This window comes from Microtus ochrogaster, chromosome 4 (assembly GCF_000317375.1).
Source record: "Microtus ochrogaster isolate Prairie Vole_2 chromosome 4, MicOch1.0, whole genome shotgun sequence".
NCBI classification, from domain to species: domain Eukaryota; kingdom Metazoa; phylum Chordata; class Mammalia; order Rodentia; family Cricetidae; genus Microtus; species Microtus ochrogaster.
In genome coordinates this window covers 29,014,336-29,033,295 of record NC_022011.1, presented here as the reverse complement: position 1 = coordinate 29,033,295, position 18,960 = coordinate 29,014,336, and positions in this window count along the sequence as shown.

The following is an 18,960-nucleotide window of genomic DNA, read 5'->3' as shown; positions in this document are numbered from 1 at the left end:
ATATTCTTTTCTGTTTGGATGGAATATTCTATAGATGTCTGTTAAGTCCATTTGAGTCATAACTTCTGTTAGTTCTCTTATTTCTCTGTTCATTTTATGTCTGATTGACCTGTCCAGTGGTGAGAGTGGAGTGTTGAAGTCTCCCACTATTGGTGTGTGTGGTTTAATGTATGATTTAAGCTTTGAAAGTGTTTCTTTTACATACGAGGATACCCTTGTATTTGGGGCATAGATGTTCAGTATTGAGATTTCCTCTTGATGGATTTTTTTTCTGTGACTAATATGAAATGTCCTTCTTTGTCTCTTTTGATTGATTTTAGTTTGAAGTCTGTTTTGTTAGATATTAGGGTAGCTATACCAGCTTGCTTCTTAGGTCCATTTTATTGATATATTTTTTTCCCTACTCTTTACTCTGAGGCGATGTCTGTCTTTGAGGTTGAGGTGTGTTTCTTGTATGCAGCAGAAGAATGAATTCTGTTTTTGTATTTAATCTCTTAGCCTGTGTCTTTTTATAGATGAGTTGAATCCATTTATATTAAGGGATATTAATGACCAGTGATTGCTAGTTCCTGTTATTTTAGTTTTCGATGGTGGTGATATTATTGTGCGTGTTTTTCCCTTCTTTGGGATTTTCTGCTGTCAGACCATCAATTGTCTGTATTTTTGTGGATGTAGCCAACTTCCTTGGGTTGGAGTTTTCCTTCTAGTACTTTGTGTAGGGCTGGGTTTGTGGCTAGATTGGTGAAATCAGGTTCTGTCATGAAATATCTTGTTTTGTCCATCTATTGTGATGGAAAGTTTTGCTGGATATAGTAGTCTGGGCTGGCATCTGTAGTCTCTTAATATCTAATAATGCTTGACCAGCACCTCCTGGCTTTCATTGTCTCCATTGAGGAGTCAGGTGTAATTCTGATAGGTCTGCCTTTATATGTTACTTGGTCTTTTCCCTTTGTTGCTCTTAATATTCTTTATTTATTTTGTATGTTTTGTGTTTGGATTTTTATGTGCTGGGGGGACTTTTTAATCCAGTCTATTTGGTATTCTGCAAGTTTCTTGAATCTTCATAGGGATATCTTTCTTTAGGTTGGGAAAGTTTTCTTCTGTGATTTTGTTGAATATATTTTCTGTGCTTTTGAGTTGGACTTTTTCTCCTTCTTCTATACCTATTATTCTTAGGTTTGGTCTTTCATAGTGTCCCATATTTCCTGGATATTTTGTGTTAAGCATTTGTTAGATTTAATATTTTCTTTGACCGATGATAAATCTATTTTCTCTATTGTATCTTCAGCACTTTAGTTTCTCTCTTTTTCTTTTTTTATTGAGCTGTGTGTTTTTCTCTTCTCCTCTCTCTAACTTCCCCCTCCCCTTCAGCCCTCTCCTATTGTCCCCATGCTCCCAATTTACTCAGGAGATTTTGTCTTTTTCTACTTCCCATGATTAGATCTATGTATATCTCTCTTAGGGTCCTCAATGTTGTCTAGGTTCTCTGGGATTGTGGATTGTAGGCTGGTTTTCTTTACTTTATGTCTAAAAGCCACTTATGAGTGAGATTTGTCTTTCTGGGTCTGGGTTACCTCACTCAATATGATGTTTTCTAGATCCATTCATTTGCCTGCAAATTTCAAGATGTCATTTTTTTCTGCTGTGTAGTACTTCATTGTGTAGATGTACCACATTTTCCTTATCCATTCTTCAGTCAAGGGGCATTTAGATTGTTTCCAGGTTCTGACTATGACAAACAATGCTACTATAAACATAGTTGAGCACATGTCCTTGTGATACTTAAGGAAATGTTCAACATCCTTAGCCATCAGAGAAATGTAAATCAAAACAACTCTGAGATTCCATCTTACACCTATAAGAATAGCCAAGATCAAAAACACTGTTGACAACTTATGCTGGAGAGAATGTGGGGAAAAAGGGAACACTTCTGCATTGCTGGTGGGAGTGCAAGCTGGCACAGCCCCTTTGGATGTCAGTGTGGCTATTTCTCAGAAAATTAGGAAACAACCTTCCTCAAGACCCAGCAATACCACTTTTGGGTATATACCCAAAAGAGATTCTCTATTCCATATCCTGTATTCTGCTGTTTCTGCTTGCATTTGTGGTTCCTGATCGTTTTTTCATGATTTCTGTTTCCATAATTACTCTCAGTTTGTGTTTTCTTTATTATCTCTATTTCAGTTTTTCAAGTCTTAAACAGTTTCTTTCATCTGTTTGATTGTTTTTTCTTAGTTTTCTTTAAGGGATTTGTTGATTTCTTCCATTTTTTTGTTTGTCTTTTCCTTTACTTCTTTGAGGGAATTTTTCATTTCCTCTTTAAGGGCCTCAAACATTCTCCTAAAGTTATTTTTTTAAGTCATTTTCTTCTGCTTCATTTATATTTGGGTGTTCATGTCTTGCTGTTGTAGGGCCACTAGTTTTTATTGGTGTCGCATTGCTCTTGTGGTGTTGAGTGTGTTCTTACCTTGTCTACCCATCTGTTTCTCTGACTGGTGTAGTAGGGACTGTCTGTGTCTCTGGTGATTATTCTTCCAGGTGCCAGTAGAACCAAGGCTCAGTTGGTTGTTCCCCATGGTACAGTCAGGGCCACAGTTCTCGTCACCCTGGAGGCCACTTGGTGTTCCTGAAGGTTGCTCAGTGCTCCAGGGGGTCACTCTGCAATCCTGGGGGTCATTCAGGCCTGCTCCCACAGAGGTTGCTTGCTTGAGGCCTCTCCTGCTGAGGTCACTGCCTTGGGCCTGCTTTGGCAGAGGTTGCTGGCTCAGGCCTGCTTTGGTGGAGGAAGCCTAACCCTAACCCTAACCCTTCGCATTCAGGTGACGAGCTCAGACAAGCTTGAAGGACCACACTGTCTCACAGCAGAGCTGGAGAACCCAGTCACCACTTCTCTCACATATTGCCCCACTCCCAGTGACCAAAGGAGATGGGGACCAACGTGGGGCTGGTTGTTCCATGTCACAAAGCCAGCTGTACTCTACCTCCACACTTACCTGATCACAGGATGTGGCTCATGTGGTAGCGCCCTTGCCTAGAGTGTAAGAAGTCTTGGCTTTGATTGCTAGCACCACGTAAACCAGGGATGGTAGTGTAAGCCTTAACCAGCAGAGCATGGATCGGATGTGGAAGCAGGAGGCTCAGGAGTTTTAGGTCATCTGTGGTGATGTAGATAGCTTCAGACCAGCCCGAATTGGATGAGGCCATGCCTCAAAAACAAACAAACAGACAGACAAATAAAGCAAACAAGTAAGTAAATTAATTAATTAAAGCAAGCAAGTAAGTAAATGAGTTGGAACAGCATCTGTTTCCATGCCCACCCTGTGCTGGCTGAGGTCACCCCCTTGTCAGGTGAAAGTCACTCAGATGTCACTGTGCTCAGGAGGGTGACCTCAAGATATCAAGAGCAGTCATTGCTGGGAAAAGAGCTTGCCCTGCCATAGTCAAAGGCCCACTGGTACCTCAGGAGGGGCAGAGGATGCTGGTGAATGCAGGAGTGCCTGCCTGGAGGGCTTGGAGCCTTCCCCAGAAGGGAGAGGGAGTGACTGACTGGCAATGTCTGCCTCAGACCGGAACCAGGCAATTAGAACTGTGAGGTGTGTGTGGCTAACGTCCACTCTTACACCGTGGGTTCTCAGAGAGAAGATCTCTGTGTGTTCGTGTGTGAACGGGAACTTGGGCCATCAAGGAGCTGGGTCACTGCAGCCACAGGCACCCCAGCATCCTGGGAAGTCAAGGGAAATGTGTTGGTTCTGACTGGACCACCCTGGGCTAGTTCCCAGTGCTGCAGCTTGTCAGTCAGTGACTGAGCATGCTCTAAAAGAGCCTGCCTGCCACAGCTGCAGGTACATCTGCTAATTAGCCCTTCCATTTTACCAGCAGTGGTTCAGAGAGGGAAAGTAATCTGCCCAAGGTCACACAGCTTGAAAGATGAAATCAGGAGAAAATGCAGGGCCCTTATCTGCTCCTCCCCCCGAAATTCTATGGAGAGAGGTGTGGTGTTTTGAATGACAGTAACCTCCATAGGCTCATATGTTTGAATAGGTGGTGCCCAGTTTGTGGAGCTGTTTGGGACAGATGAAGAGGTGTGTGTGGCCTTGTTAAAGGAGGTGTGTCACTGGGAGCAAGTTTTGGTGTTTCAAAACACTCAGGCCAGTCCCAGTGTGCTCTCTCTGCTTCCTCTTTGTGGATCCAGATGCCAACTCTCAGCTGTTTCTCCATCACCATGGCTGCCTGCTGCCATGCTCCTGGCCATGATGGTCACGAGTTCTTATCCCACTGAAATCATAAAGCCCAAACAAACCCTTGCTACTACAAGGTATCTTACTCTTGGTACTTTATCAGAACAATTGAAAAAAAGCTAAGAGAAATAATACCCCACGTGACCAGAGCTGAAGAATCAGGACCAGCTTCCAAAGAAGGAGCAAGAAACCCAGGATACAGATCCCGAGCTGTACATGGCTGCAGACCTGAGTTCGCGATGCTGTCAGGGCTGGCCACGCTGTAGATGAGCACCATGGCAGATGGCGGGTGGGATTCCTGCCCCAAGGGGAGAGGGAATTCACACACACTTCCATGGAGAGTGTTCTCATGAAAGCCAGGCTGGCTGGGACATGCCAGCAATCTCTCATGGCTTATCTGCTGACTTTCTTCCTGTCCCCAGCCAGTGCTTGCCCCAAGGGAGGGTCTGCATGTGTGGGAACACAAGACAGAATGACAGCTGGATTGTTTGGGGGGTCGCAGCAAGTGAAAAAGAGCATAGCCAGCCACCAAGGGTTTCCTGGAAAGTGGGGAACCAGCGGCCATGAAGAGATATGGTTCGGCCTGATGGTTTATTGTGCTTCCTAACACCTTGAGCACTGGGAACTTTGCACAGCATGTGGCGACCAGTCATGGCTCACCTCTACCCTAGCATCTCAGCCACCAGACCCCTGCCTCATGCTCGCTGATGAAGCTTCTCACCCAATGGGAATTCCATGGACTGATGTGCAGTGAAACCCAAGAATCCCGGAGCCAAAACCTGGAGAGGCAACCAGGACACATGAGAGCAGTATGGGTTCATCCCAGCAACTTTCCCCCACCTGGATGGGTTTAAGTTTTTAAATTATTATTATGTTATGTTTAATTAAATGTGTGTCTGTGTGCATGTACACCTCATGAGTGCAGTGCCCGAGGAGGCCAGAGGAAGGCATTAGGCCCTGGAACTGGAGTTACAAGATATTGTGAGCCTCCTGGCCTTGGTGCAGCCCCCTTAATTATTTCTTGTGCATTTCTTGTATTTCTTTTAGGAGAACAATATCAAATATATTTAATACAAATTGAATATATACACACACACACACATACACACAAGATACAGCATAGTACACATTGCATCCTGAGCTAACGCCTTTTCTTCCTTTCCTCACCGAGCCCTGGGAATCACTGTACAGGGGTACACACAAGACTTCCCCAATCTTTGTTGACAGTTGCCTAGTGCTCCATTGGGTGGGTTTACAACCAGGTATTCTACCACATCTAGAAGCACACATTTTGGTCATTTCCCAAGTCGAGCTCCATGAAGAACCTCTTCTACACTATTGATAAAAGGAGAGGCACCACTGTTTGCTCTTGGGCTCCCGTGCCAGCTGGTCTAGCACAGCAGCCATGTGCCTGCTGACGTGAGCCATTTAGGAAAACCTCCCACAGTCCCGACACCTGAATGCCCAAGCGCTAGGTGCTACATTAGAGGTGTCCTAGCTGAGGAAATGAAGGGCCTATGACAGGCACCAAGGGCCTCCTGACTCTTGGGTTTTATTGGACGGTGATGGATGTTACTCCGCCCCCAGGTCATCCCCCCCCCAAAGGGTTGGGAAGTGCAATCCCTAACCACTTCCCGTTCTCTCATTAACCCTGCTCTCACCCTCTGTGGCTTCCTCTAGGCTAGCCAAGGTGGGTCTGTGTGGTGGTGACTCAGGAGCCTGGTCCTGCCTGCTGAGTCAGCCCCAGCACTTCCTGCCTTCAAGAGCCCCTGCACTGGGATACAACACAGGCCAGCCTGGCTTCTGTCCCTTCCTGCACTTTCCCCTAGGACTTTTGTGTTCTGCCCAGACCCGGCGCCTGCCAGCCAGCCCACAGTGCCAGAGCTCAGAGGCCAGGCCAGCTAGGGAGCAGCCAGAAGAGTCCAAAACAGAAAGAGGTCAGAGTGGCTTCGGTGCCTCTTGCCACGGAACTGAGGTCACAACATGGAGAGGGAACGTGGGTGTGAGCCCCCCTCCTGGTTTTCCCAAATGCCGGCCCTGGCCGGGAAACCAGTGTGAAACAGGAAATCGGCAGGAGTGCCCGCCAAAGTGTGATTGTCTGGCCTTGGTTCAGGATGCTCCTGAGTTCTGTGTTTTTCCCAAGTAAACAAGGTTAGAAAATCCACCTCGAAAGCAGGGCCTCTGAATACATCGCGGCTCATGGATGGAGATAGGACTTGGAAAGGCTCCAGGAGCCCTAAATGCTAATCCCCTTGGAGGAGACACCTACAAGAGGAGGTGAGCAGAGGCAACCTGGCACTGTGGTGGTGGATGACGGGACTGCCCCCAAAGGGACATTTCCCAATTCCAGCAAAGACCAGTCAATCAGCTGAGGAAGGACAGGGTTCCAGGCCATGAAACAAGACAAGGCAGGAGTCCTGGGTTGTTTTCTATTGCTAAGATAAACACCATGACTGTCTCAGTTACTTGCCTATTGCTATGAAAAGACACCATGACCAGGGCAAGTTACAGAAGAAAGATTAGCAGGGGCTTGCAGTTTTCGAGGGTGAATCCATGATCATCCTGGCAGAGAGTATGGCAGCAGGCAGACAGGCAGGGTGCTGGAGCAGTAACTGAGACCTTACATCCTTATCCACAAGTCCAGAGAAAGGACACTAGAAATGGTGTGGACTCCTGAGACCTCAAAGCCCGCCCCCAACGGTCACACCCCCTTAATCCTTCCCAAACAGTTCCACCAACTGGGGACCAAGCATTTAAATATATGAGACTCTGAGGGCCCATTGTCATTTAAACCACTCCAATGACAATTTGGAAAGGAAAGGGCTTAGTTTAGCTTACAATTTGTAGTCCATCAAGAGGTAAGTCAAGGCAGGAACCAAAGCATTTCCCATACCCTTATAGCTTCCTACAGTTTGAGCTCCTCAGCATCCAATGCCCTCCTCTGGCTTCTCGGTTCACTGTGTTCATAGCCATGTACATGCACACAAACACATACATACACATGCTGTGAAGTAAAATACTAAAAAATATACTGATAAAACAGTTGGTAGAGATTTTGTTGGGAAGGGCTTGGTGGCAATTCAACTAACATAATTCTTTAGCTATCATGTTATCACACACGTGAGAGTTGGAAGGTTCCAATAGCCCAGGTCATACCATTTGCCAGATGACCAGGCCTGACATTACCGAACCATCTGCTGGTAAGAGACCCGCTCTAAGACAGGTCGTGGGTTTTAATTTAAGCAGGTAGGGAAATTCAGAGTCGTGATTTTAAGCTTCATTACCAACCACTAAGAAAGTGCTGCATGAGCTGGGGCGATGGCTCAGTGGGTAAAATACGAAGAGCAGAGTTAGGATCCCCAGACCCCAGTAAAGGCGGAGTGGGCGTGGCATTCTACCTGTAATGCTAGCACGTCGGAGGCAGTGACGGGCTCCGTGGAACAAACTGGCTAACTAGACAATTCAAGTCAGCGAAACAGAGCTCAGCGGGAGACCCCACACCAGTAAATCAAGACAGGAGCAATGGAGGAAAATACTTGGGGTTATCTTTGGGCCCCACATGCCTCTTCAAATGGGCATGCACAGAGAGAGACACACAGAGATGGGCAAGCTCATACACGTGAACAGGTACATGGACCACACACACACACACACACACACACACACACTTAACCTGAGCTATCATTTGTTTTACCAAACCCAGGAGTGAGTCATAAAGGTGAAGAAATGTTTGGTTCAGAACACATCCAAACTCTGGCTCTCAAACAAAGAGCCATCTCCCCAGCCCCTGCAGGATGCCCCCCAAGGTCAGGAGTGAAGCCTGAAATCATTGCCAGGAACTTCCTGATTTGGTTACATTAATATCCATGTATTTTACGCTTTAAGAAGTGTTAATTGAGCCATGTGTTTGTGGTTGTTTTCAATTAAATAATAAACTTCTAGAAGGTTCAGTGTGTGTAACCCTCTTAGACTAAAGATCTTCAGGGTTCTTGATCGTCTCTCTGTATGTATCCCTGTGCGGACACATGCCCCAGTAAGTGCCCGTGTCCCCGTGTATGCGTGTCCCTGTGTATGCACGTGTCCCCGTGTGTACACATGTTCCTGTGTGTCTATGTCTGAAGGACAGAGGTCAGCCTCTGCCGTCATTCCTCAGCGGCTGGCCACTTTGTTCTCTGAAACCGGGGCTCTAGCTGGCTGGGAACCTGCTGGTCAGGCTAGGCTGTTTGGCCTAGGAGCCCCAGGGAAGCTTGTGATTTCATCTTCCCAGTGCTGGGGAGCACACACCACCACGACTGGGGAGCATGCACCACCACGCCCAGCTTTTTATATGGGTTCTGGGGATCAAACTCAGGTCCTCTTCACCAGGAGAGCACATCTCCTCGGTCCTTGATACTCTTGAACGTTATTTAAGGATCCTGCCTGGGACCAGAGTATTTGAGAATCGCTGTTTTTAAGGACTTCCTGTAATTTTCCCTCAAACTAAAAGCCATCTGGGACCAGCTCTGGAGAGCAGGAGTTTAGATGCCGGATCACACGGCCTTTGTCCTCCCGGGAGGAAGTCTGGGAAGGTCGCTGAGAGAGCCACACAGCGATTCCTTGCAGACAATTTTAGAGCTAGCAGAAGGGGCTAGGCCTATTACACAGATGGGGAAAATAGAGGCGAGACATTGAGCTGTTTGGGGGTAGCAGATCCCCCATCCACAGGTCAGGGAAGAATCCATTGTGGCCAAGGTCCCCGGAGCCGTTGGCTTTCCTCGTGACGCATCCCCCGTGTGGCTATGGCCACAGTTGTTGTGGGAACAGCTTGTAGTATTCTGGCCTGGGTTGGTTCCCATCACCACTGAACACAGGAATTATCCAAGTGGGTGGAAAAAGAAAATTAGAGCAATTTAAAAAACACAAAATTAGAGATAAACAGTGGCCAGGCCCCCTCCATTCCGCTTCCCTCCCAGTGTCTCTGGTCCAGCACAGCCCACTGAGGAGTCAAGACTAGACTGGAAACCCGGGATGACTTAACATGACCATGGGGGCCTCTCCCTGCAGCCCGCACCACCCTGCTCTCCCCAACCTCCCCGTTACCATCCACGCTCAATTTCCCACACACAGCATTGAAAAATGACTCCCAACATGAGCCCACAAGGGGCTTTTTATCTTAGCTGTCAGCCTGAAATACATGCATAACTCCGGGCAATTACGGAAGCATGCCGGTCTCCTGAACCCCTCACTGCTGGGTTTCTCTCCCAAATAAAATGAAATGAAGCTTAGTTCTTCAGGGATTAATATAAACAAAGATCACGAAGCCATTGAGGGAGTGTGGGTGGGTAGGGAACAGGGAGCAGGGGACCATTAAGGACCCAAGTCGCCAGTAGGCTACCAGAAAGCATCGAGCATAGGAAAGAGGTGGGGGCTTCTGGGGGAGGGAGCACTCACATGAACAAAGTTAATTCTTTTAATTGGGGCCCAGAAAAATGTTGTTTTAGCTCCCCCCACCCTGAGCTGTCAATCTTCCTCCTGAATATTTCAGTTTCAAATACCCCCCCCTTTTTTTTTTCCAGTGAGGTGGGCAGAGGGGCTTGGGGGGGAAGGGGTTTTGAAGTATGCCCTGAGTCAACAGACCGGCCAGCAGTGGGACAGTAAAGTTTCTCAGCCAGGCTTTGATCTGCATTTCAGAAAAATGAACCCATAAACGCAGAATGTTTTATGAACCCCAAATAAGAAACTCTTTGTCTTTTATCTCACATGTCTGCAGAGGGGAATAATCAGAGGGCTATCTCCATGTCCCGCTCGTTAGGTTTTATTTGTGGCCGGGTAAAAAGAGAGCACAAAAATATTTACCAAGATTTGTTTCAACTCTAAATAAACCCAGTGTCGTGTGTGTGTGTGTGTGTGTGTGTGTGTGTGTGTGTGTGTCGCATGTGTGTGTGTGTGTGTGCATATGTATATTTTGAATGGGTTTCAGTAGACAGATACATCAAATTGACTGCGTAGCAATGACTGTGTTTTCTAGCTGAAGTTTAAAGGTTCCCTCAGAGCCTGCTGTGACCTCAGAGAGAGCTGCCTTCTGCTCTCGGATCCCGGGGTTGCCCCTGCCTCTGTGCCACCTGGTCTAGCTACTTCTCGGAGAGGGTGTGTGGGGCTCAGCAGCCTCAGTGCTTGCCAGATGGGAGGGTGAAGAAAGGACTCATCTCAGATGAGAGGGTGAAAACAGTGCACTCTAGGCTGCTGCAGCTAGAACTCATGTACCTTCAACATATTCTTGCAAAGGAGAGGTAGACAGACAGATAGATAGATAGATAGATAGATAGATAGATAGATAGATAGATAGATAGATAGATAGATAGATAGATAGATAGATAGATAGATGCTTCCAGAATAAGTGCCTCTCCACAACAGTTGCCCTTTTCCTATACACCATCCAGGTGCACATGTCCTGTAAATAACCTCCCACCCACCACCACCTAAGCAACTCTCGGTAAGCACGTGGGACACACACATGCAATGCACGAACACACACACATGCACATGCATACACACGCATGTGTATACACTCGTGCACAGACACACGCACGCACATGCACACACACATGTACATGGGATGGGGTAGAAAGGAGACTAGTTGAAAAGATGAAGGGATCAAGAGGAGTGGAAGGTAACAAGAGAGGAAAAAGTGGTCACCATGATCCAAATACATTCTATACATTATGAAAATGTCATATATATAATATATATAATTCATATATATTCATATATAATTCATACATATATATAAACATGTATGAATAAACCTCTACTGCCTACAAAGAAGGGACCTAGGAAGACCTGACAGCCCCTCCACGTTGCCCAAGCTGGTTGGAAGTCCATCTCTATCTAGGTTCAGGCTTCAGCTCTACGGTACTGGAAAAGCAACTCCTGTCTTGGTGCCTCAGTTTCTCCACCTTCAGACAGCAGTGACAAAGGCGCCTGCCTGGTATGTACTATTGTGAGGATGTCTTGGGAGACCAGGAGACTGAGTCTAGCTCACACAGCATGGGGAAGGAGCCACTGCCGACAGGCCTGTCCCTGCTGTGCACCCTCTACAGCTAGGTTCATCTCACCCTCTCCCCTCAGGTAAGAACCTGAGAAGGCACAGCCATGCCCAGGTGAGATGGTGAGGATTTAAGGCCCTCCACCCTAGAATCCTAGGGACAGACACACAGAGACTCCTCCCTGCTTTCTGACAGCATGCAGCACCAAGCGATCCCCTCAACACATAGCAGGCAGACAGGGCTGGCAGGTAAGCTTTGTTCTTCAATGGGGAAACTGAGGTTGGGAGACACCCAGTGTCCTGTCTCTGCCCTTGGCAAACGGGGTCTCCAGGACTCTATAGCTCATTTCAGAACCTCTGGTTGTACAGCTTCTTGTCCCCAGGTGTGTGTGGTCTCTTCAGGACCAGAGGAAGCGTCCACTGTCTCAAAGCTCATGGGTATCATAAGTCTGATGATTTTCTGTTGGCGCAAACAATACCTTTGTTTAAACACATTTTTTGTGCAATCTGATTTCCTTCCACATCTCATAATGATGTTGGAACTTGAGAAGGGGAGTTTCCAAGCATTGTTTGACTTTAAGGTGATCAAAAGAAACCTAATTCCCCTAATCTTAAGACAGAGACAATTTGGACCTCAAAAATGGCAGCATAGTCCTGCATCAGGCAAGGCATGCCACCCCTGAGCTCACTGCCCAACCAGTCTAGTTAGATCCATGAGTTTCAGGTTCAGCGAGAGAGACCTTGTGTCAAAGGATAAAGGCATCTTACACCAGTGGGCCTTAGGCTTCCGTGTGTACTCACATTCAGCACCCACATGTGAACACACACACACCACTTTCAAATACCAAAAAGTGTTTTGAAAGAGGAAATTACAGCAATTTCCTGATTGTTATAAGTAACCTACAGATGAAAGATATATACAGGAAAAGTCACACGGGATGTTTGCCAGCACTGGGCTATCTCATGGAAATAGCCTGAAGAGCCATAGATTTGGCAAGAGAGTGAGGCCCAGGAACCAATATCCAGAAAGAGGACTGCAATTTAAATCTCGTTATGTCTGATTTTTATTCATTTAAGTTTAAACGTCCACAGGTGGCTGCCATATTGGACCACACAGTTGTAGGATGGGATGACAAGCATGAGAGACACTTTTTGGTCTGCAGGGAGGGGGTCTCAGGACCTTCTGGACACTTAGAGTTATTGGTAAGGAAGGGGCCTTCTATCCACAAGGACACATTCCTGGGACAGCCCATCGTAGGAACTCAGGGAATGAAAGGTGCAGCTTGGTTAGAGGCCAGACCTCAAAGCCCACTCCAGGTACACCACTGCATCCCCAGCCAACCCTAAAGAATCCTCCAGCCCTGTGATGGGTCGCCTGGGTCAGCAGGTTAGTAGGAAGTCATCCCTCTGACCAAAGGACCAGAGGGCATGCTGAGGGGCAGCTGGCCCCAGTGGACAGGAGATAGGGGCTGACACACCCTCCTCTCAGATGTCCTGGGTCCATTAAGCACCATGTGCAGAGGGGACTTTCCAGAACCTTCAGGCTTCCAGATGAGGGGATTAACCTTTCACCTTCCTGCATCTTAAAACCACCTACATGTTCTGTCACCCAGACTGGTGGAGGAGAGCCCAGGCACCGTGTGGCCACTCCAGCTGAGCACAGGGTTAGTTCTCTTGGGTACCTCTGCCCCAAATGCCTGGGAGAACTTCTTGAAGGAGGAAGGATGGCTTTGGCTCACAATTTCAGAGGATTTGCTTCTAAAACACCTGTGTATGGACAGTATGTGTGACCACACAAAAATGCGTGCATAAGATACGCGTTGGGATACATATGAATGAACACAGTTGTGTGTCCAAATCTGTGACTGCATGCATGCACGTGTGTGCTTGCCTGGGGACCCTGGACATAACTGGCAGGGCACACACTGTAACCAAGAGATAGGAAATACAGTGCGCCAAGAAAACAGGACTTCTCTCTCCAGTGACTGCCCCAGGTAGCCAGGGTCAGCTCTGTTCTATGGGATCATCCAGACACCCAGTCGTCCCATCTTTTTTGCTCCCCAGGTGGGGGATGGGGAAACCTCATCTGGCTCACAGCCTCTGGGGTAAGACAGAAAGGAAGAGGAAATAAGCTCTTTCCCCTTTAAACACACTCCAGACTAGCCACACAGCACTCCCTAGGCATCCTATCTGCCAGACTTCCTTCCCATGATCATGCCTTCTAGCTCAGAGAGAATGCTGGGAAATGTAGTTTTCTGCTGAGACCAGCACATTTGTTGGTCAGAGCCACAAAAGGAGGCTAGAGGCCAGCTTGCCTCCTCTGCCACCTGCAGAAACAAGCAAAATGACTGTTTAGGGGGTCATGGCAAAAGTATTTGGGAATCATTCTAGGTCTGCCTGTCTGACTTCATTATGAACACACCCGTAAGAAAAAGGACAGGATGTGGGCATCCTGGACTGGCTGAACCCTAGTTAGCATTCACGACCTATGATTAGGCAAGGTCTCCCTTGCCTTGGGTTCTTCAACAATAGAATTGGGGCGTGATACCCTGATCTGTGTCCCCCCTCTAAGTTCAGAATGAAATCAGGAGCGTGTTTCCAGAAAGAGGGAAAACACTCACTCAGACAGAGGAAGGGGCGGCAGTTCTCCTGGGTCTGCTTTGCTCATGTGCCCTCTATCCCCACAAGCTCTCCCCTCTTCCTTTTACCGCAGACATGAGTCAGATGAGCTGGCTTTTAAAGCCAGGCGTTTTAGACTCTTTCCATTTTCTGAGCCTCCTGCCTCTGGTCTAAGGCTACTAACCTACTTGAGTTCAGAGGAAGGAGCCAAAGTAACACCTGGGTGCTGTTTCTGCCACATGTGCTCTGTGGATGAGGGGAGGAAGTGGCCTGCCCCTATCTGTGACCATTACCTCATAAGACCTGTCACTGAGTTTGCTCCCACGAGGGGAAGAACTTTCAGACACCTCACTTGGGGATGACAGTTCAAGGGGCTCCTTTCTGGTCCGAGTCCCTGAGGCTGTATGGAAGGATGGAGGACTGAGAACGCACATCCCTCTGGTCCATCCCTTCCCATCCCTGCTCTGCCCATCTCCAAGCTTGCCCAGCAAGTCCAAGAGCCCTCAAAGCCAGCACAGTCCACCAAAGGCACTAGCTTAGCTTTGAAACCATGGTGAGGTGCTCACTCTGAGGCAGATCTCTTGACACACTGTACTTGAAAGGTTCAACTTTTAGCTAATTAGCAGGCCAAAAAAAAAAAAAAAAAAAACTTAATGGATTCAAGACGTGTTTATGCCGACCTGACAAGGCTTTTGGCAGTGGGGAAGTGCGACACGGTGAACATCTGAGTTGGGCCGCGTGGAATTCCATCTGGGACAGGCTGGGGTCGGGTTGCGTTTTTATTGAGCTATTGTCTAGCACGAGCACTAATTTCCGACTACCTCACAAGGACTTCCAAACTGGGCTGACAACGGATTTATCATAATTACCGCCGTGATTACACGTGCTGTGTGTGTAAATTGTGTTTATAAAGTTTCCAACTCACAATTAAAACATGCTGTCGGTTTCTCCCTTCTCCCTCCTCCTCCTCCACCCCCCCTTTAAAACTTTCCTTTCTTCTCCCTCATATTAATACCTGCCAACCGTTCCCTTTGACCAAAACAGTCACAGCGGAGGCACAGACGCACTCAAGGACCTTCCCACCCCCTGGCCCAAGCAGCTCCATCTACCAGTTTAAGGAACACTCCTCCCCTTCATAACCGCAAACTGAATCTAATTTGCAATTCCCAGGCAATGCTATCAAGTGAATTAAAAATCAGAGTATACTGGGCTGTGTCTTTACACAGAGCAAGAGGGGTTCAGGGGTTCAGGAGGTGAGTGGGGGTTGGGAAGAAAAGAATGTGCTAGGAACTATGTTAGGCAGCCCCCCCCCCCAAATGGGCATTCCATTTAATGGCCAGAGAGGTCTACGTTCAGCAAAGAGTAAAAGTATTAGTCAACACTTGAGGGGAATGTCTTTTCTATCCGGCTGAGCTAAGAGTGTCGCTAATCCGCCAAGTCTATCAACTGCGGAATTCCTCAAGGAACCATCACAGAAACCTGGTTTTCAAGCAACAAATGACTTAGGAAAATGACATAAAATAACTAGTAAAAGCAAGACCCCAGAAGAGGAAGCAGAACCTTAGGTTCCTAGGAAGTTAGTGAGCTGGACTCCAGGTTTGAGTTCCCTCAACCTGGACTATGATTGGCCAGACTCTGACTGAGAGTGGCCAGTAGCCAATGATGCCACTCAACGAAGCAATAACTATAGACCAATCAGAAGCCTTTCTCCCTATTCTCAACTAGCACGTGACCCAAAAGGAGGAATCTGTAGGGGGCCCTGCAGCTGTGATGCAGTGTTTCCTGGGCTACTTACTTCAGACTGGAAGCTGGATGATGTTTGCCTAGTGCAGGTCTGATGGTTAGATTAAATCTTCATTTCCAAACACTCAACAATGTGGAAAGCCAAAGCTATAAGAAAGAAGAGACCTTAGGCAAAGAAAAAATTTGGGATGGGCCAGTGGGAGAGTGGAGGTCCCAGAATGGAGAAGCCTGTAGCTGGCTTCGGTGGCTCTGCTTTCCACCCCACACTGTTCAGTACCCTCCTGACCCCGGTCACAGGAGGCCATCCTCCAGACGTACTTGCAGATCAGCTGTCCTGTGGCCTGATTCAAACCCCAGCTCCTCCTCTTCCTAGCTGTGTGGTCACTTAATGGCTTTGCTGCCCAGGGAGTCAGCAAGACCAATTTCGAGAGTTGCTATAGGGCTGTCTTAGTTAGGGTTTCTATTGCTGTGAAGATACACCATGACCATGGCAACTCTTACAAAGGGCTGGCTTACAGTTCAAAGGGTTAGTCCATTATCATCATGGCAGCAACAGGAAGTGGACTGTGACGCTGAGTGAAGCTTAAGCAAAGGAGACCTCAAAGCCCGGCCCACAAGCTTTCTCCAATGAGGCCCACCTCCAACAAAGCCACACCTCCTAACAGTGCGACTACCTCTGAGCTTACGGAGGTCAGTCACATTCAGACCACCACAGAGGGACCGAGAGGGCAATCCACAGAGAACCCCTGCCACGTCGGTGAACATTTGGAAGGAAACCATTTCTTCTTCCCTGTGTCTTGTTGAGAGTAAGAGCACGGCTAAGGCTGAGTGGCCACATGTGGCTTCCACGAGGTGGTCTGGGTTTCCACAGCGACTGCCGGCAAGAGCTTCCAGCTCTGTGAGCTGCAGTTTCTTTGCCCATCCAACGGGCGTGAGAGCAGTCATGGAGCTGTTGGGGAAATCCACAGGTGCCCCCTCAGGATGGTGCCCTCGGAAAGACTGGCTCAGGAGGTAAAGTACGTGTGCTGTGTGAGCATGAAGACTTGTGTTCCATCCTCAGAACCTACGGGGGTTAAAACAAAAAAAAAAAAAAAAGAACAACAACAACAAAAAAAAAAAAGCTGGGCATCAGCAATGAGAAGTCAGAGACAGGAGAATCTCTGGGGCGTCCTGGCCAGCACCCCAGTCTGTATAGCTCCTGAAGAACACCACCCAAGGCTGACTTCTGCCACAACTACCCACTCACAAAAATGCATGTGCAGTGCACACACACATACGTACACACACCCACACATGCATCTCTACATACATGAACACACGCACACTCACGTGCATATGGCTCACACATGTGCTCACACACATGCGTGCACACACTTGCTCACAGGTGGCATCCTCTGCTCCTCAGTGGTCACCAGAGACTATTGGGATGCCTCCGAGGCTTGCCCTTCCCTTGCTGTTCCTTTAGAACCCTTCTGAGGCTAGGGGTTGTCACCAGCACCTAGCCCAAGCCATGCTGACTGATGACAGGGCCATGTCCCCAAGGCTTGTAGCTCTTCCCTTGGGCCTGGGCTCTGCTTTGACGATCGGACTTGCCATTCATCACTCCTGTCGTCAGACAGCGAGGCCCGCCAAGGAGGAGAGTCTGCAGTATAGGAAGCTGGACTGGGACAGTCGCTAGAAGTCTCTGTGATCACAGGATGGCCTGTCCCCATGGCTGGGGACTCTGCTCCAAGTGTGTCTGACCTTTCCTCCCCTGTCTGGGCTGAGTCTGAGAACCAAGCAGACAGTATGACCCCTGGGACCTCCTACCAGAGTGTCTGCTGGTCTCGCTTCCTCTAGAAAGACAAAAGATCAGCACAAGATTTGCGTGGGTAGGAGGTGCCTGTGACCCTTACCAGAACCCAGAGCCCATTCTGAGGGAATTTGGCAGAGTTCAGGAAGCTGCAGCACAAACAGGAGCTAAGGATGGTGGAGACCTTGCCTGGTGCCCCACCCCCCAACATCACAGAGGAAGGGCCCAACTATGCTAATGGCTCCCTGGGTCCTCTACCTGCAGGACCATGTTTAGCTCACACACAGGAGGCCAAAGGGATTGGTGAACTGCCACCCACCACTGCAGAGCCCTAGTGTGCGAACACAGCTGGGGGTTCCATCACCCCTCTTCTGGGCACTAGACAGGAGGACTGAAGGCCTCTTTGACCATCTCACACGGCATCCCACCTGGACAGCCTCCACTGCCCGCAAAGAAAAAGAAAGTGCACCCTCTCAGCCCTTCACATTCTTCCCTGCAGGTGTCCTGCCTTGCTTCACCTTCTGCTGCACCCCTGATCTGACCCTCCTCTCTGACTCCATTTCCCAGGAACCCCTAACTGAGATCTAGGCTGAGCCCAGACATTGAGAGTCTGCACTCCAGGCCAAGATGGCTGAAGGCAGCTTCCTTCAATAGTGGACACATGGCCGCCATGATTCCTTGGTTTCCCCGTCTGTGAGCTGCTCGTAGGCACAGAACTTCCTTCCCAATGTGGAGATGGAGTCACCTTGCTCTGTGGACTGAACTCAGGGCAGAGGTCCTGCAGGAGCCAGGTAGAGCCCATGGGGCAGCCACTGGGCAGGGTACACTTAGGCAGGCCTCAGTTTCCACATCTTTAAACCAAAATGAATAACCAGTTTATTGATTGAGGTTTTCTCTCCCACCTGATCCTGCAGTTGTTAAGTCCCAAAGAATCACACAGAGGCCTATATTAGTTATAAACTGATTGGCCCATTAGCTCAGGCTTCTTATTAACTCATTCTTATAACTTACATTAGCCCATAATTCTTGTCTGAGTTAGCCACGTGGCTTGGTACCTTTATTGGTGAGGCAGTCACATCTTGCTTCCTCTAAGGCTGGGTCTCGAGACTGCAGAATGAATCTTCCCTCTTCCCAGAATTCTTGTTACTCCACCTCTACTTCCTGCCTGATCGCCCTGCCTATATTTCCTGCCTGGCTACTGACCAATCCTGGTTTTGTTAAAATACAATTGACAGGATACAAACTATTGTCCCACAGCACCAGTTGCTCTGTTTAGCATAACCTGTCAGTTTGGCACAGCCTAGGGTCACCTAAGACTGGCATGTCAACTAAAAGATTGCTCAGACCAGATTGGCCTCGGCCGTGCCTGCAGGTGGTTGTCTTGATTGTCAATTGATACAGGAGGCCCCAGCCCACTGTGGGTGGCACCATTCCCTGGGAAGGTGCTCCTAGGCTGTATAAGAAGCTGGCTAAGCATGGACCTGGGGTGCATTGGATTCTTCCATAGTTTCTGCTTCAAGTTCCCACTTTGCTTTTTCTTGATG